The sequence below is a fragment of the Schistocerca piceifrons genome, chromosome 2 (assembly GCF_021461385.2).
Source record: "Schistocerca piceifrons isolate TAMUIC-IGC-003096 chromosome 2, iqSchPice1.1, whole genome shotgun sequence".
NCBI classification, from domain to species: domain Eukaryota; kingdom Metazoa; phylum Arthropoda; class Insecta; order Orthoptera; family Acrididae; genus Schistocerca; species Schistocerca piceifrons.
In genome coordinates this window covers 988,443,318-988,463,906 of record NC_060139.1, presented here as the reverse complement: position 1 = coordinate 988,463,906, position 20,589 = coordinate 988,443,318, and the positions used below count along the sequence as shown (strand labels likewise).

Sequence of the window (20,589 nt, the reverse complement as noted above, 5' to 3'; positions counted from 1 at the left end):
ACAAGAAGAAAGGGGAAACATGCGTAAACTTCCCCTCGTCATACCAGTAGTTCGCACAATACAACGGGGGAAAGTACACGAAACGTATAACATTAGCAAACACATGACAAACACAGCACTGCGACAGCAATACGGCGGCGGATACGGCAATGCAAACAGTCATTTACTGTCTGTAGAATAAAGTCATTTCACAGCAAGGTAACAATAAGAAAACAGTAAAAGCACACGCAGGTCTAAACGTTGCTACTAAGAAACGCTAGTAAACGTACAGAAATTGTCCCTCAACAGGACAATGAGCACAAATTAACGTGACAAAAAAAAGGCAAACGTGTAACATCACAAAGGCACGTCGCTGCAATACCAATATAGCGGCGTCGGCATGAAGGCAGGCGGCGGTACGAAACTGTTTATAGGTAAACATACTTGTCATGGCAAGAGGGCACAGTAAAAGAAAACACTTATTGCGAATCGTACGATCCTCAGGCAATCAGTAGTGCAATTAAAGCAAATCGACAATGCACTGCCGCAACCCATAAAATATTTACCACGTGCAAGCCACAGCGTGAGCTGCACAAGTTTAACAAACATGACAATGACAGGAAGGCTTTAATTCAATTACTGGTGACGTGGACAGAAAAATCAGTTACTTAGGCGCGGGAGGGGGTCCGGAACCACCCCCGACAAAGGGGCTTCCTCCGGCGACTTCCACCAAGCCTCATCGTCTACCTCACTGTCCCGTCCAACGACAGTGACATTCATTGCTTCCATCGGCTCTGCGCGCGTGGGAGAGGTCGCACCCGACCCCGCACGCGTGCGTCTGCTCGCTCTTACGCTTAGTGGGCAGCTCTCCCTTGTCACCCTGAGTGTCCAGGAATTGTCGCAAATGCGCAGCCTGCTCTTGGATACGCGTCTCCCTGTGATCTTTCATACCCCTCCGTGAACACGACGACAGACTCCGATTCACTCGAAGTCCCTGATAGGGGGGTTGGCGAAGTGGCCCTCGATTTCTTCCCCTTTACTTTTCGCTTACGTTGTTGCTTAGGTGGAATATACTTTTCCTTCGGAGGAGGCGACGGACGTAGACTCGCCTCCACGTGTTCGGAAGCAGTAAGAGAACATTCCGCAATGACTTCTGTCTGAATGGTGGCCGGCCGTAAAGGAATGGATTCCGTCACCGACTCGTCCACAACATCCATTACATCAGGTGCCTACTTCAGGCTGCGTAACCGGCTGACTGGGTTGTGATACCGTGCCTGCGACAATGTCACTCAAAAGCGGTACAAATTTACCGGAAGCGTCTACGGGGCGCTCACGCGGGAGCTAAACAGGGCGTCTACGAGGGCAGTCCGTACGCAAATGATCAGACGAATGACACGCAAGGCAAGTTTGCGGTTGCCCGATATAACATTTGTGCACGCACACCCGCGATGATGAAGTACGACTGAATATGCTTTTTAAGATCAATTTTCACACTCCGCACGCCACTGTTTACTTGATAGCGGTACCCACTGCCCCACTTGTCATTACTAATGGAGAGTACAGTGCCAAATTGAGACAAACCCCGGGAAATGTAATCGTTCGGACACTCAGGTGGAACGTTAAACACTAACCGTTTGCACGCCATAACCAGATGGAATAATCTGCACGTCACTAACACTGCCATCAAAATGCTTGAGCCGGCCGAAGTGGCCGTGCGGTTAAAGGCGCTGCAGCCTGGAACCGCAAGACCGCTACGGTCGCAGGTTCGAATCCTGCCTCGGGCATGGATGTTTGTGATGTCCTTAGGTTAGTTAGGTTTAACTAGTTCTAAGTTCTAGGGGACTAATGACCTCAGAAGTTGAGTCCCATAGTGCTCAGAGCCATTTGAAAATGCTTGAATTTACGGACGCCAGCAAAACTTTCAGTTTACTTATCATAATTGTCGACATTGGTGAACTTGATAAATAACGAGTGCAAAACAAAATCTAACTGAAACGTGTCGACCATTTCTTCCGGTAATTTAAGTTCTACAAAAATCCATTCATGGTTTTCAAAGGCAGGCGGCCGCTTAGCACTCCTACGAAAACCGCACTGCGCGCTATTTGCCCTGTTAAATGTCGACATAATGTACTTACTAATTGTAGAACCGCAAACAGGAAACAGCCACGCGCCGACAGCTCAGGCAGGACTGGCAGCTAGACCCCCGGAGCGGAGCGAACCGCGCGCCCGACGTCCCAGCAGAGCGACTGCCGAAATAGCAGTCGCGCCGCCGCGTGTGTGAGACGCACAGCTTCTCCTTGCACCTCCTGTCATTCGCTGGCCGCGTGCAACCTTCGACACTCGCGGAAGACGCATCTTGTGCCTGGTGTCCATCGGGGGGGCTGGAGCGCGGCCGACCGCCGTGTGACCTGTGCGGGGTGTGGCAGTGTCGTGCTGGAGGGCGCCACTGGTAGCGATGTGAGCTTCCTCGCCTCACACGGGATGTCTGCGTAATTTGCACTGCATTCCCGTCCCGACTTGGTTCGACTGCCGCTCGGGTCGTGGTCCATATGACAGCGCAAGCACGACAAACGTCTGCAGGACCAGACGAGACGACTAAAGAATAAATTCATGATTACAAATCAAATTTCGAACTGTACACTGCTGCACAACAATAGGCGCTGACGCATTTCAGGACTCATCTGCCGATTCGTACTGTTTTGTCGTTCTCAAAGACTTCCTGGCAAACTTCGTTAGCACATTCTCAAAGTTCAGTTAATTACTGCATTTTCGTACCATTACAGTAGTTTAAAACGCTTAAGGAAGCAATTTTGTCACAACAGAAGGGTAGTTTGAAAATTGGGCTGGCAGGGGTAGCGACATAAAAAGGAAAAAAATGAAGGGGAGCCAACAGCATCCTTTATTTTTTTTATTTTTTATTTCATTTTTTATTAAGAACCAATTAGCTCGCCAGGCTACATAAACAACAATTTAAATTACCACGCATGCCAACCGAGAAGTTAAGGGGTGTGACATCCATGTGCCGCAAGTGTCTTGCCAGAAAGAAACATGGAGGAAAAGGCGAAATTTTTTTTGCTTTTTTTTTTTAGTTTTTGGTAGAATGAAAAAAATAAAACCTCATTAGAAAGGAACAAGCAACATAAAACACCGCTACTTGTGGTGTCTCCAAATCGCTGTGAAGTAACGCAGCGACAGAAATTAAAAATGAGTGGAGCACAAGCACAAGGCAAAAATGTGGTAAAATCACCACTTAGAAAGGAGAAAACACTATCACTGCCACAAAACTAAAATCAAACATTATTCAATAAGCTGGTCTCGCTTCAAAGTCTAATTCGTGATACAGAAATCCATACATAAAACAAGGACTGTCACAAAACACGTCAAAAACATGAAGCAACGAGCTCATCCCGCTGCGTATGAGAATTAACGGTACAGTGTGCCACAAAAGGAAACTTAAAAACTGAATGAATCATCGCTTGACATTGTGAGCAAATGGCCATGAAACGCAGGCATACTAGGTTAACTAAATTAGTAATTTGTGACAATGATAATCTCAAAAACATCGGAATAATTCATGCCTCAATTTGCTTGAATCTAACGGAAAGAAATGGAAAGCTTGTGACAGTACTAGAAAACAAGCCACGAAAGTGCCCATCGCGGGAAAAAATTTTTATATATATATATATATATATATATATATATATATATATATATATATATATATATATAAGAGAGAGAGAGAGAGAGAGAGGCTCAAATCACTTTATCTGACGAAAATTTGTGTCTACATGCTTCATAAGTTACAGTCCAAGATGCAGTTACAGTAAGAAAAGCAGTCCAGCGCATGAATTAGCAACGTAGTAAGAATCGTTTATATCGTTTATGTCGTTTATCCAATTATCTTGTTACGTTCTATAGAAAACGCAAATCAAATATATTTAGAAAAAAGACATTTTTTAGAAAGCAATGTTGTCATCACAGCGGTTTTTCAAAAGCGTAATTGATAGCAAGTGTTAAAAAAATTTGCAGAAGTCTGAGTATAGTGTAACCTCCTCACAAAAATTTTGAAAAGACAATATTATATAGAAATGCTAATGGACATTGCGCTAAGTGTAACCTCCCCACTGAAATTTTAAAGACAGAAATAATAAATGAATGGGAGCCAAACGTAACCTCCCTAGCAATTAAATTTAATGACAACAAAAGTGAGAATCGCAATCTGACCCAAGTATAAGTTCCTCACGAAAATAATGAAAGTCAATTCAGTGATAAGAAAATCTCAGTGATAATGATAATTCAATTAAACCGAAATATCGGTCTTTGGTCCTGTGCAAAAATCGGAATTAAATTCTTACCTCATTGTAACTGCTAGTCAAATTTCTGCTCTTATTCTGGCGCACGGCTTGGAGGAACTGCATTGCAAATAATATTTATTTTTTTTTTGTAATTTAACTGAAACTTTTCTTTAAGGGAAGTGGAACGAAATCGTTAGTTCAATTAAATAAATTTTTTTTTGTAAAATTGCTTTTGAAATCAAAATTATTATTGGGGCACTTGTTGGAAATTAATTACAATAAATAAACTTTACATTATCTGATGATTACCTTAATTAACAATATACCTCATTCAGCATCTTGACCAGTGTTGCCGACAGACTACATCACACAACCGCACTGGGCTGCTACTACTGACCGACTGCTCAGCATGACGACTACTAGCGAACTGCTCGCAACACTCGCGCGGTCAAGCGCAGACTAACTACGATTATAGGCTCTCTGGTCAAAGATTTTAACGTGCCTCACCATCGCTGCTACGTTACATACGTGTTTCATAACCCTCCACGGGGGGGGGGGGGGGGCAAAAATTTGGCAGCGATGGTGAGTCATTTGGACTTGCCATCGCAAGAAATTTTTACAATTTACAGAATATTCAAATTTAGTACATAAATTAAATGTGGTGCACATGCACCGAGTACAAAATATATTAGACAAAGACAGGATGTGAGTACAAAACATAGTAGCAAATCAGAAAAATGTATATACAAATTATTTGACAGATAACAAAGTGCACAGGCACTGAAGAAATTCTTTAGCATAAACAGAATGGCAAAAAAAAAAAAAAAAAAAAATTATGTTGACAAGTGACATGAGTGCACATGCACTGCAGTTGAGAACATATCAGTAAATGATGAAAGGTATATACAATGAGTAACAAATGACATAAGTGCATACACACTGAAGTATTGAACGTACAGAATGAGTACAAATCATATTGAAAAATGAGAAAAATGCACAGGCACTGAAGTTCAGTAGAAAACATATTAACACACAACATAAGCGCACATGCACTGTAGTTCAGAACATATCATCAAAATAAAAATGTATATACAATATAAAAGACAAGAGTGCACATATACTGTACTTCAGAACAAATCGAAAAAATGTCTTTAGCATTTTCGCAATAAACAAACATAATAGCAAAAAATCATGTCGACCAGTGACATAAGTGTACTCGCACTGGAGTTCAGCGAATTGAAAAAAATGTATAGCCATGAACATAAATGATGTTAGCAAAAATGATTTTCACTATGTGACAAGAATTAGGATAGGAAAGGGAAGGATTGCATCATGGTTGTAGCACTTTAGATTGCACACAGCTGTTCTAAAAGTCCATATCTTTCCACAGAAGTACAACACCAAGTGACACAATTTGAAGTTCTTTTCCCATCAGAATTTATCAGTGTAGCCAAGACACTGAACTGTCGTAGTAATGTTCCATGTTCTCATTTTGGCAGTACACTAGGTACACCAAACAGTGGGACCATAATAACGTCTTCATCGCTCACGGTGGTGGACAGCATGTCGTGTCAACACCGCGCTCTTACAAGGCACACCAACGTAGAATTAGTGCAGAACCAAATATAGTGCTCCATGATCACTAGGATGGACAGGACAAATCGACATTGCAGTAATTCAGGGTAGTTGGCTCATGAGGTGAAGGACATTAAGTCACATAATATTGACAATTACAGTCTTCATTAGTAGTTTGCGGCATTCATAGCCCAGTTATTGAACATTTCTGTACCAAGTATGTAGTATTACAGAAAAATGTTCATTAATTGTTTTACATAGAATCAGTAGCCTTCTTTTCCTAGTTACAAAACATTATTAAATAATCGCATTCATTTCCAGTTACAAAGTATAGCATGGTTAATTAATCATTTGTCATTCCAATAGTAATAATCATTAGCTTTTTCCTAATTACAAAGCATTATTAAACAATCACATTCATTTCCAATTGTCATTTCAATATATAGTAAGAATCATTAGCTTTCTCCAAATTACAAAGCATTATTAAACAATCACACTCATTTCGTTACAAAGTATGGCATAGTTAATTAATCATTTGTCATTTGAATATAGTAAGAATTATTAGCTTTTTCCTAATTACAAAGCATTATTAAACAATCGCATTCATTTCCAATTACAAAGCATGGCATAGTTAATTAATCATTTGTCATTCCAATATAGTATTAATCATTAGCAGGCATCATGGGTAATCGTATTACAATAAACAGTGGCAGTCCTTGGCCAGTTACAAAGCATTATTTTATATATATTTTTTTTATCATTAAGAAGTCATTACTGAAGTGACATACTATTCAGAGCTAATCAGCATTACTCAGAACTTTCTCAAACTGGTATCACTATTTGGGACTGGTAATACATTTTTTTTGTTAGCAATGCATTGCGTTGGGATCGATAATTAATTGCTGAGGCATAACACTATTTGCTTTTGACCTATTGCTGCAAATGAGGATAGGTAACGTCATTCGTCATGAGTCAGCTGTAGCAAGGTTATGTAACAAGGCAGTATATGTTATCACATTTATAAATGATAAACGCAAATGGGTAAAAAATAAAAATGCAAGTACTAGAACAGGTATAATAAGTAACAAGTTTAGTAAGTATCATGAAAAACTTCTCCTGAAAAAAAATACAAAATGGATTATTGAGCTGAAAGAAGAAACGCACACTATGCTGAAAAGTAGTGAACTTCGAATTAACAGGTAGTGAAATGTGTATAAAAATGTGTTCCATAGCTGTCCTTTCCAAAACTTTCCGTCATCCTACTATGCAATATAACACCTGCTGTCAAAACAAACTACAACAAATACTTAAATAACTACATAGCCTAAATATAACTTCAACATTATCCTCATCTGTAAAGAAAACTTCATTATCCATATCATCATAACTTCATTATTATCATCACCTGTAGAGAAAAACTTCATTATTCATAATTGCATATTCTTCATCATTATTCATCAGCATTCATTACCATCTGCAAAAAAATCACTTCATTACTCATTACACAACTATTCCTTATCTCTAGCATATTTCATCACTAAAACTAAGATGTGTAGTTCTGTCTGACAGCCTGCATCAATCACCTTGTATTCTGAAAGAAAAAATTAGTTAAGACTGCTATTCTACGATGAGTATAGTATATTCTTGTTAATGCTTGTTAATCCTGATCCATTTACTCTTCCCCATAAAGTTATTGCATCTTCTTTCGTTTATTCCGTAGGTGAAATTCCCATTTCTGTTGAATTTATTTCTTACACGCATCATTTCTTTCTGAAATTGATGAACAAAGATAAATGTCCTGCATTTAAATCATATACCCACTAAATAATGACTAGTTTATGGTGACATAATTAACCATACAGCATAACATGACAGAAAACGTAATACACTCCTGGAAATGGAAAAAAGAACACATTGACACCGGTGTGTCAGACCCACCATACTTGCTCCGGACACTGCGAGAGGGCTGTACAAGTAATGATCGCACGCACGGCACAGCGGACACACCAGGAACCGCGGTGTTGGCCGTCGAATGGCGCTAGCTGCGCAGCATTTGTGCACCGCCGCCGTCAGTGTCAGCCAGTTTGCCGTGGCATACGGAGCTCCATCGCAGTCTTTAACACTGGTAGCATGCCGCGACAGCGTGGACGTGAACCGTATGTGCAGTTGACGGACTTTGAGCGAAGCCGTATAGTGGGCATGCGGGAGGCCGGGTGGACGTACCGCCGAATTGCTCAACACGTGGGGCGTGAGGTCTCCACAGTACATCGATGTTGTCGCCAGTGGTCGGCGGAAGGTGCACGTGCCCGTCGACCTGGGACCGGACCGCAGCGACGCACGGATGCACGCCAAGACCGTAGGATCCTACGCAGTGCCGTAGGGGACCGCACCGCCAGTTCCCAGCAAATTAGGGACACTGTTGCTCCTGGGGTATCGGCGAGGACCATTCGCAACCGTCTCCATGAAGCTGGGCTACGGTCCCGCACACCGTTAGGCCGTCTTCCGCTCACGCCCCAACATCGTGCAGCCCGCCTCCAGTGGTGTCGCGACAGGCGTGAATGGAGAGACGAATGGAGACGTGTCGTCTTCAGCGATGAGAGTCGCTTCTGCCTTGGTGCCAATGATGGTCGTATGCGTGTTTGGCGCCGTGCAGGTGAGCGCCACAATCAGGACTGCATACGACCGAGGCACACAGGGCCAACACCCGGCATCATGGTGTGGGGAGCGATCTCCTACACTGGCCGTACACCACTGGAGATCGTCGAGGGGACACTGAATAGTGCACGGTACATCCAAACCGTCATCGAACCCATCGTTCTACCATTCCTAGACCGGCAAGGGAACTTGCTGTTCCAACAGGACAATGCACGTCCGCATGTATCCCGTGCCACCCAACGTGCTCTAGAAGGTGTAAGTCAACTACCCTGGCCAGCAAGATCTCCGGATCTGTCCCCCATTGAGCATGTTTGGGACTGGATGAAGCGTCGTCTCACGCGGTCTGCACGTCCAGCACGAACGCTGGTCCAACTGAGGCGCCAGGTGGAAATGGCATGGCAAGCCGTTCCACAGGACTACATCCAGCATCTCTACGATCGTCTCCATGGGAGAATAGCAGCCTGCATTGCTGCGAAAGGTGGATATACACTGTACTAGTGCCGACATTGTGCATGCTCTGTTGCCTGTGTCTATGTGCCTGTGGTTCTGTCAGTGTGATCATGTGATGTATCTGACCCCAGGAATGTGTCAATAAAGTTTCCCCTTCCTGGGACAATGAATTCACGGTGTTCTTATTTCAATTTCCGGGAGTGTATGTCAAAGACATTGACAGTGTTCAGATGCAAAAATGTACACAGAATATCACAATGCAGCAGCAAAAAAATGTAAAACAGTCACGATGTTGAGATGTCATAAGGCAAAAAAAAAATGTCAAAGTCGACTGGTGTGTTATATCTTAACTATTTCATAGTGCATACAAACAAAACTGGAGTACAATCATATACACAAAAAAAAAGTGGAAAATGTGCACGGTCTGATGTGTAACGACAAGAAAAGCGACCTGCTAACCTTACCTTGCCGGGCACTTGCCAAGAAAAAATACGATAATCATCAGTAATTAGTCAGGTGAATATAATTGCATTAGTAAATGGCATCATAGTGTGTTGAATCATAAAGTGTCTTCACTCAATAAACGGTTTAATGTTTGAGATATGGTGATTGCCTTTCGATTTTCTAGTTCTCAAAGTTTCGACGTGTACAACATTGGGGTGAGGGATGCTGCGAATCCGATATGGACCTGCGTATAGAAGTTCAAATTTACTGCACTTACCTTTTATTTTGCTGGATAAATAGTGTGTACGTACTAATATTTTCTGTCCAACGTGAAAGTCTCGGCGTCTACAAACCTGTTTTTGCTGTCTTCTCCGGCGCTCTGCGGCACGTTTGATGTTGTTCAGCGCAATGTCAATTATTTCGTGGTGTCTTAGTCGACGACATTTAGGGAAGTTTACTAATTCTTTAATTTTGTTTGGTGGTTCAACATTTTTCAGTATAACAGACGGAGATAGCATAGTGGATTCATTTGGAAGGGAATTAATTACATCTTGGAATGAGAGAATGTGTGTATCCCAATCAATATGTCTTTTGTGGCAGTATAGTCTACACGGTTTACCAATTTCTTTCATTAATCTTTCACAGGGGTTCGAAGAAGCGTGGTACTTGGATATACACTCCTGGAAATTGAAATAAGAACACCGTGAATTCATTGTCCCAGGAAGGGGAAACTTTATTGACACATTCCTGGGGTCAGATACATCACATGATCACACTGACAGAACCACAGGCACATAGACACACGCAACAGAGCATGCACAATGTCGGCACTAGTACAGTGTATATCCACCTTTCGCAGCAATGCAGGCTGCTATTCTCCCATGGAGACGATCGTAGAGATGCTGGATGTAGTCCTGTGGAACGGCTTGCCATGCCATTTCCACCTGGCGCCTCAGTTGGACCAGCGTTCGTGCTGGACGTGCAGACCGCGTGAGACGACGCTTCATCCAGTCCCAAACATGCTCAATGGGGGACAGATCCGGAGACCTTGCTGGCCAGGGTAGTTGACTTACACCTTCTAGAGCACGTTGGGTGGCACGGGATACATGCGGACGTGCATTGTCCTGTTGGAACAGCAAGTTCCCTTGCCGGTCTAGGAATGGTAGAACGATGGGTTCGATGACGGTTTGGATGTACCGTGCACTATTCAGTGCCCCTCGACGATCACCAGTGGTGTACGGCCAGTGTAGGAGATCGCTCCCCACACCATGATGCCGGGTGTCGGCCCTGTGTGCCTCGGTCGTATGCAGTCCTGATTGTGGCGCTCACCTGCACGGCGCCAAACACGCATACGACCATCATTGGCACCAAGGCAGAAGCGACTCTCATCGCTGAAGACGACACGTCTCCATTCGTCCCTCCATTCACGCCTGTCGCGACACCACTGGAGGCGGGCTGTACGGTGTTGGGGCGTGAGCGGAAGACGGCCTAACGGTGTGCGGGACCGTAGCCCAGCTTCATGGAGACGGTTGCGAATGGTCCTCGCCGATACCCCAGGAGCAACAGTGTCCCTAATTTGCTGGGAAGTGGCGGTGCGGTCCCCTACGGCACTGCGAAGGATCCTACGGTCTTGGCGTGCATCCGTCCGTCGCTGCGGTCCGGTCCCAGGTCGACGGGCACGTGCACCTTCCGCCGACCACTGGCGACAACATCGATGTACTGTGGAGACCTCACGCCCGACGTGTTGAGCAATTCGGCGGTACGTCCACCCGGCCTCCCACATGCCCACTATACGCCCTCGCTCAAAGTCCGTCAACTGCACATGCGGTTCACGTCCACGCTGTCGCGGCATGCTACCAGTGTTAAAGACTGCGATGGAGCTCCGTATGCCACGGCAAACTGGCTGACACTGACGGCGGCGGTGCACAAATGCTGCGCAGCTAGCGCCATTCGACGGCCAACACCGCGGTTCCTGGTGTGTCCGCTGTGCCGTGCGTGTGATCATTGCTTGTACAGCCCTCTCGCAGTGTCCGGAGCAAGTATGGTGGGTCTGACACACCAGTGTCAATGTGTTCTTTTTTCCATTTCCAGGAGTGTATAAATCGGAGAAATGTTTCTAGCTCGTAACATACGTGTCCATACGCCACATCGAAATTGTGATCCATTGTCAGAAATTACTTTCATCACATGCCCTACATGAAATAGAAAATGTTTTACAAATGCTTTCGAAACAGTTTTAGCAGTAGCTGTGCGTAATGGAGTGAAAGTAACAAATTTTGAAGTGAGCTCAACAGCGACAAATATGTAGCAAAAACCTCTGTTAGTTCTCGGAATCGGACCAAAAATGTCTACAGCGGCCATGTGTCTTAATTTAACAGGTATAATGGGATATAATGGAGGAATATGTGAAGTGGTGTCTGATTTAGCTTTCTGGCAAATTTTACAAGACGCTAAAACTCGTCGTATACGTTTCTCCATGTTGGTAAAATAACAGTTCTGTCTCAGTATAAGAAAACATTTTCGTGCTCCGTAATGTGCGTAACTTAAATGAGTGTACCAGATTAATTTGTTAACCAGTTCGTCAGGGATGCATAATAACCAATTGTTGCTGTCAGGATGAGAGCGGCGAAACAGAATGTCATTGCGTACAGTGTAACATTATTCTTATCTTGCCAAAGGTGTTTAATTTCTTTCCACACATTGTCTTTATTTTGCTCCTTTGCTATGTCCTGTAATGACGATGAAATAAAGTTTTCAAATGCAACTTGCTGAATGTACATGACACTGAAATTTGTTTTGCAGAAGTTGGTTGCTACGTCTTGCTGATTGTTGCTCAGAGAACGCGATAGTGCGTCTGCTATAACATTTTGTGTGCCGGGAATGTGAACTATTGGAAACTTTATTTACAAGAATTTAATTTTACATCTGCTTAATCTCTCGTGAGTGAATTTAGCCGAAAGTAAAACTTGTATCGCTCTGTGATCTGTGTAGACGGTGGTATGTCTGCCATAAAGAAAGTGCCTAAATCTCGTGAAAGCCCATACAACACATAATGTTTCAAGTTCTGTAACGGAGTAATTTCGCTCAGCAGGTGATAAAATGCGGCTTGCAAATGCGATGTTTTTAATTACTGTTGAACCATCTTCTTCAATTTCCTGGAAAATATGTACGCCTAAAGCGGTGTTGGAACTGTCGGTCGCAATGGAAAAATTTCTGATAATCTGGGTGCGATAAAAGTGGAGCATTCAACAAAGCATGTTTCAGGTTCATGAATTCAGAGTGTGCTTGCTTATCCCATGACCAAATAGTGTTTTTACCTGTTAATTGGCATAACCTGGGTGTGTCTAAAGCAGAGTGATGAATAAATTTACGAAAAAAGTTAATTAAGCCCAAAAAACTGCGTAATTGCTTTTTCGTTGTAGGAATAGTAATGTCACGTAGAGCTTGAAGTTTTTCCGGATCAGGTGCAATGCCTTCTGCTGAAATTACGTGTCCAAGAAATTTTATAGAAGTTTTGCCAAAGTGCGATTTACTGAGGTTAACTGTGAGTCCTTGTGCATGAAAAGTTTGTAACAGTTGTTCAAGAATCAGATTGTGTTCAGACCAGTTAGCTTCTGCAATAAGAATATCGTCTACGTACGTCGTAATTCTGTCTTTAAGTTCTGTCGGAAGTATTGTGTTCAAACCGCGAATAAAAGCTGCAGAAGAAATAGTTAAGCCGAACGGTAATTTGCGAAATTGATAACAGTCGCCAAAACAGAGAAAAGCTGTGTATTTTCTGCAGTTCGGATGAAGTTGAATTTGCCAAAATCCCGATTTCAAATCTAATGTAGAATAAATAGCAGTACCATGAAATTTCTGTAGAAGTTCCTCTAATGTCTGTGGTCGATCAGTTTCATTAATAATAATGTCATTAATGTGACGTGAATCAAGTACAAGGCGAAGTGAGCCATCTTTTTTCTTAACAATATGTAGCGGGTTTACGTACGGACTAACTGCTGGTTCTATAATTCCTTGGTCGAGCATATCCTGCAATTATTTTTTAACTTGTTCTCTATGAATATACGGAATAGGATAATGCTTAGCTTTAAATGTATCGTGCTGTTTGACTTGAAATTCATACATAAATCCGGACATAGTACCAGAAATGTTGTCGAAAACTGGAGCTTGCTGTAAAAGAATTTTGTGTAACTGCGTGCTTTCGTCGTCTGTAGTTGCACTGCTCTCTTTAACCTTATCAGAAATCAATTGCATTACGTCGTAGTCAGCTTCGTCTGGAGTATTATAGTTGTGTACGTACGTATCCGTGAACAATGTGGGATTACAGTCTATGTTATGTGACGCGGAAATGACCTCTGTACGGTTAATTGTTTGTTCTTCCGCAGATAGAGAGTGCTGAAATTCTAAAGCCAATTGCACATTTTCATCCTTTAACATTAAATAAGAATTTTGAAGATCGATAACTGCGTCGTGTTGTACCAGAAAATTCGTACCTAAAATAATGTCTGTTGTCAATAAAGGAACAATCCAAAAATTAGAGTGGAAAGCATGACCTGCAATACAAAATGATAAATGCGTCTGTAATTTAACGTCTACTCCTTTACTCGGTACTGCTCCTTTCACTTTCATTTTGCCTAAAGGTAATGTCGGATAAGTATTCTCTTTGTTGCACTCGTTGAAAGTCTCATTTATTACTGATATAGGTGATCCGGAATCAATTACTGCTGAGAATTTCGATGAACCAATCTTAATTTCGATAACAGGATGTGAAATGGTTTTCTGAATAACTGGTCTTTCCTGCAAGAGAGTGTCTCTGATATCGTCAAAAGTAATTGCATTTTCGTGAACAACATTTTACGTGTCTGAAGTAGTGCTTGTATTATTGGAAGATGCGATCTGTACAGTATATAGTCAGATTCTATCTGACGTGTTATTATTATTAGGAGGATTCTGTGGCATTTCGACTATTTGAACTGTCCTATTACTTCTTCCAGACGTGTTACGCTCTGGATGGTACCTACTGTCGGGTTCATTCATGAGAATATGTTCTTGCGTATGATTTTGTTGTTGGTGAGACCGACTGTTGTTATATGTACGCTGATAATTGTGCTCATCGTTTTTACGTCTGTCGTAATAGTCATTCCTATACGGTGCATTACGATAGGAATTGAAATACTGTCTTCTTTGTACGTAGTTGTTTCCTTGCTGCCGTCCGTTACTATTTCTTGTATCAGGGACTACACGTGCACGCGGCGAAACATTAAAGCCTGGTTGACCTTGTGCATTCCATTGTTGGTTAGGTATGCTAACCGGCTGGTTTTGATGTTGTTGTTGTGAAACACCTCTATTGTTACTAAAGTGTGGTTCCTGTTGCTGAAAATTTTGACGATATTGATAATTAGAATTTTGGCTGTTATTAGAGTTTTGGTAGTTGTCGTTCCTAAAGCGTCTGTTATCTTTCCTATTGAAATTACGTGTCTGATCATAATTGCTGTACTTTTGTTGACCTTGGTTATTATAAGAAAAATTTTTGTTTACAAAAGAATAATCAGATTGTTGTACTTCCAAGAGCTGTAACAAATCTCTGAATGCTGAAATATTTTCTTTTTGCTGACCCGTTAGAAGTGACACTCGTAATGACCGTGGTAATTTAGAGATGCATAATTGTATAAGTGCGGATTCACTGTACGGTTCACTTAGGTACTGGTTCTGTTGCACCATGTGCTCAAAAAATTGCGTTAGACTGGGAAAATTTGAGTTTTCATAGTTTGGCAAACTAATTAGTTGGTCTTTAATTCCGCGCTGTGTCGTCTTCGACCAGTACGCTGACAGAAAAGCATTCTGAAATTCCTCTACTGAGTAGCATTGCCTCGCGATCGGTCTCATACGAGTTGCCGGTTCGCCTTCCAAAAAGCTGCAAATAAATTCAAGTTTATGCGTAACAGGCCAAGTCGGTGGAAGAGCAAAGCTAAATTGTTGAATCCAATCCAGTGGGTGAATCTGCGTTCTATCGTTTCTAAATACTTTAAACTTTCTCACTGACAGAAAATGTTTGTAATCGAAATTATCATCTCTGTGTGATGCAACAGGTTCAGGATCGTAAGAGTATCTATTGAACTGTGGTTGTTCGGAATCTAAGTCCCGTACTCTCTGTAGATTACCCAAATTATACGCGCTGCGTGAGTCTGACAAATGTTCATAAAGTGGCGTCTGTTGTGGTATGTTATTAACTGAAATGTTTTTCATCTCTGTTACTTCTTGTTGTAAACTCGACAATTTTCTACGCAACGTGTTATTAGACGAATCGATCTCATTAATTGTCTGCTGTAAATTTTGAAATTCAGGTGTTTGGTTAAAAGAAATCGGTGTAGTATCGTCTGATTTATTATCATTATTACTTTCAATAGCATCAATACGACTGGCTAATTCATCATATTTTTCAGTCAGTATTTTTGCCTGATCATCGGTTTTAGAATCGGACGCATTAATCTGTTTTTGCAACTTACGTGCAGTTTCGCTCAGTTTTTTAACATCAGCTTTGATGACATCGCAATCCTGTGTTAGTTCTAATTGTTCGAATCTGTCGGTCACTGTTTGAATATTTACCGTGTGTGTATCTGTTTTTAATTTAAGATTGGAAATTTCGTCATGTAATTCTGTGTTCGACTGTTTGATGGAATTAATTTCGTCGGACACTGTAGCAATATTATTGTCTACATACGTCTTCGCTTTCGCGAACATTTTACGTTTGTCTTCTTGTCTTTGTGCAGTGATTGTTTCCATGACTTGTCGTTTTACTTTGTTTTGATCCTGAATATATTTGCGGAAACGCGTATCACTGTTTTGTATGTGAAGATTAAAACGTTCGTCAATCTGAGTATTCTGTTGTTCGAATTTCGCGTCTATCTTTGCGTCCATAGTGCGCGAAAGTTCTACCGTCATTGCTTTAAACTCATCCCGTAATTGTGTAGCTTTTTCAGAGCATTGTTTAGCGACTCCGCTAATTTCGTCTCTGAGTGTTTCTGTTGCGGCTGTCTGCATTTCCCTTAATTCTTGCGCAACAGACTTAATTTCTTCGCTATTTTTTTGTGAACAAGCCTCAATTTCCACACGCAACTGTTCCTTAGTGTCATGGTACTGCGCGGCAACGGCTCTAATTTGTTCACTAAGCTGTCTGGAATTGTCGTCTAATTTTTCATTTAACTGTTTGTTCTGTTCCCTAAGTTGTTTGAGATCTTCGGCATTATTGTCAAATTTTTCATTTAAGTGCTGTTTGAGATTTTCGTTATCTTGTTTGTTCTGTTCTCTAAGTTGTTTGAGATCTTCGGCATTATTGTCAAGTTTTTCATTTAGGTGTTTGAAATTGTTGTCTGCTTTCTCACTTTGCTGTTGTAGCAAACTTCTCATAATTCGTACCAAGTCAAAACTAGCGTTTATATTCTCTGTGCTGTTTAGTGGTGGATCTGGAATTGTCTCGTTTTCTGTAACTATTTGGTTATTCTGAGATTTACAAAAAGGTTTGCCAGTTAAACATACACTGTCAGTCCCTATTTCGGAATTAAATAAATCCGTCGTACTCTGTGTATCCTGTTCATTTTCATTAGACAAATTTGTCTGTACGTTACTTGAATTTTCCAAATCGGGTGTATTAAGCTGGGCAGCGCTCATTACAATAGAGCGTCCCGCGTCATCGATTGTCGTCAAATCAACAGAGGACATAACCGAGTTCGTTTGTTCATCATTAAGACAAAAGTCATCATTAGTGGTTGGAATACACTGATTGTTAGTGAACGCAGGATTGACATCATTACACTGCGTGTCAGATGTCCTATCGGTAAAGTCGTTTGAGCCGGTAATTTCGTTCGTAATACCTCGCGATACACTATTCACAGTCTTTCGCGGCATTTTTACAATAGTCACAAATATTCACAAAACAAATAAGCACAATGCAAAAACAACACACAAATACAACAGAGCAAACGAATTGTCGTTGATCTGTGGAAAGAAAGTCACAAAATTAGTAAAAGCGTAGCGCCAAATCCTAATTATACTTAAGCAAATAAGAGCAGATATCTGACTGTTGTTCAAAAGACTCTCAACGAAATTCGATCCTGGACTGGGTGTCGCCAAGTGTAACCTCCCCACAAAAATTTAAAAGAATGGCAATATTATTTAACAATGCTAACCACACCAGCAATTAAGTTTAATGACAATAAAACTGGAGAATCGCAATCTGACCCAAGTATAAGTTCCTCACGAAAATAATGAAAGTCAATTCAGTGATAAGAAAATCTCAGTGATAATGATAATTCAGTTAAACCGAAATATCGGTCTTTGGCCCTGTGCAAAAATCAGAATTAAATTCTTACCTCATTGTAACTGCCAGTCAAATTTCTGCTCTTATTCTTGCGCACGGCTTGGAGGAACTGCATTGCAAATAATAATATTCTTTTTTTTTTTTAATTTAACTGAAACTTTTCTTTAAAGGAAGTGGAACGAAATCGTTAGTTCAATTAAATAAATTTTTTTTGTAAAATTGCTTTTGAAATCAAAATTATTATTGGGGCACTTGTTGGAAATTAATTACAATAAATAAACTTTACATTATCTGATGATTACCTTAATTAACAATATACCTCATTCAGCATCTTGACCAGTGTTGCCGACAGACTACATCACACAACCGCACTGGGCTGCTACTACTGACCGACTGCTCTGCATGACGACTACTAGCGAACTGCTCGCAACACTCGCGCGGTCAAGCGCAGACTAACTATCATTATAGGCTCTCTGGTCAAAGATTTTAACGTGCCTCACCATCGCTGCTACGTTACATACGTGTTTCAATAGTCAGTCCAGGAGTGGATAATACGATGATGCGCAGACAAATATTGCAGATAGAGAAAATCGTCCGCAAGCTGCAATTTCAGCGGAGCATAGGCAGTATGTGCAGTGAGCCACGTAGTAGCCGCACGTTTCGTTGCCGGATAAGGTCGAAAATCCGGAATCAGCACAACGTCCACTGAAAAGCTGGCAGGACTCGTGCGAGCGAGCGTGTCGGTGCATCGGCAATAATCACACAAGCCAGGTGGCCGCAAATGAATGCGACACATCTTGTCGTTAGTGGGGAAGACTCTATTCACGACTTTATACCAAAAACTACTAACGTCCGGCGGCAAGTAAGAGGCGTGGATGTTGGCCCACACCGTCCGCCACGACGATCCAGGAAAACGCAACAATAGGCGCTGACCAATTTCAGAACTCACCTGCCGATTCGCACTGTTTTGTCGTTTCCAAAGACTTCCTGGCAAACTTGATTAGCACATTCTCCCTCAAACATATATTTACTGCAATTTCGTAGCTTATGGTCATTGCAGTAGTTTAAAATGCTGAAGGAAGAATCTTTGTCACATCAGAAAGGTGGTATGGAAACGGCTGGCAGGGGTGGGTTATAAAAAGAAAAAAAAAATAAAGGGCAGCCAACAGCACCTTTTTTTCTTTTTTTTTTTCACTGGCCTCCCAACTCCCCTTATAGCCCGGCCTTTTCACTCTCCACAATACGCCTTCTTCGGCGAGCTTCTTAGCTATAAGAAGATGCTGTTGGCAGTGCAGGACGAGGAACGAAGAGGGGGCGTAATGGTTGCTCCTTCTCGGTGTTCGCAGATGGTAGGCGCAGGATGTAACGTGAAGGTCCTCTTCTGGTTACGTAGGAGCTACGTGTTCATCAAAGGGGGAGGTAAGTACTATGATGACGTTGAAGGAAGGAGAAATCCAAACAGAAAAGTTCTTCCAGAAAGCGGCGGCAATCATTGTACCCACGAGATGTTGAAAAAGAAACGAATAATACTAATACTAATAATAATAATAATAATAATAATAATAATAATAACTTCTTGGAAAAATAACAATTCGCAATCCTGGCAATGGCGAAGAGAGAGAGACCCTTAAACGTTGTCGCAGGTAGGTAATGCCTGGGAGGTCCTTTTGTTGACGTATGGAAAGAAAATGAAAATATCTTCTTCTCGTAGTCACTTGCGGTGAAGAAAGAATGAAAATGTGAGAAGTATTCTCTAAATTGAAACGTGATGATAAAAGAAACGAAACCGCCACACTTCCACTGGCATCAAACACGGAAGATGGTTTCGACATTATCACCAATGCACGAAAACCAGTCAAAGAACAATCAACCAAACGGCAGAGTAGAGTTGTCACACGCAAGGACGGTTGAGAAACGACATTGTCACACACACACAAAAAAAAATTAGAACACAAAATATTAACAGAAACAACACGTCCGACGAGACACTTGTAAGTTTGTCGCACTTATTGTAGAACGTGGAAACAAGAAACTGTCACAGGTAGTTCATCAGTGTGATGTTTAGTATTATCCCAAATACAAAAAACTTGTCCAGAATGTTCCGTTCAGTTCGTTCCAAAATATATCACATAATCATGAAGAGGTATGTAATTACATAGTTATTGATATGTCACTATTAAGAATGGGTCCAGATCGAGTAAAACGCATGTGACAAGGCCACATGCAAAAAGTTAGCGAACGTCGCTGAATAGTTGCTTCTGGCGCGTTCGTCATTGTGTAAAGTCCATAAACGGGTGAGAAAAGTCACAGTAAAGTTAAGTTTGAGACTAAATATGGCATGAATTGTATGTCCATATATCCATATGGTGGCATTCCGCTTTGTGGGCGGGTAAGGCTTCCACTGAGGCACTATCGCGTCCGTCACGGTAACCTGCCTAACTGTCACTCTGTTTATGAGACGAATCATGTCCCTCGCACAGTACCAGATGTCGCGGAACCTGGAACAGTCGAAGCGGTGCTCGATATCGTCCGGTACTCCACAGGTCTCGCACTGGCTGAACCGGATGAGCTTGATGGAGTGTAGCTTGCAGTTTGTGGCAACAGTGCGGTGCGGTTGACCACCCTGTACCACGTGGCCCTCACGTCAGCTGGTATGACGCGTGAACTAATGTTCCTCCACACGGCGCTCCAATCGTGTTACGGCAGACGTAGCTCCCACTTATTTTTCGGTGGCCGTCCTCGGATGACATCCGTTATATCGCCGACCGCATGTCCTCGCACGTCGTGTAGACTAATGTAGCTGTGCGTGACGTAGAAACGTGGGAGATGGAGAAGGGGATGCTGTTGACGTAGACCGGGGCGGTGACTGAACGT

General features: G+C 42.0%; 1 long non-coding RNA gene across 1 annotated transcript in view; it reads right to left on the bottom strand.

Annotated features, from left to right (window-relative positions):
- LOC124777984 overlaps positions 1 to 2,172 on the bottom strand; it is a 200,062-nt gene extending 197,890 nt beyond the window's left edge. The window contains exon 1 of the long non-coding RNA XR_007015817.1: positions 2,115 to 2,172. This is a non-coding gene — a long non-coding RNA (uncharacterized LOC124777984). The remainder of the gene's footprint in view (positions 1 to 2,114) is intronic.
- Positions 2,173 to 20,589: the final 18,417 nt, after the last annotated feature.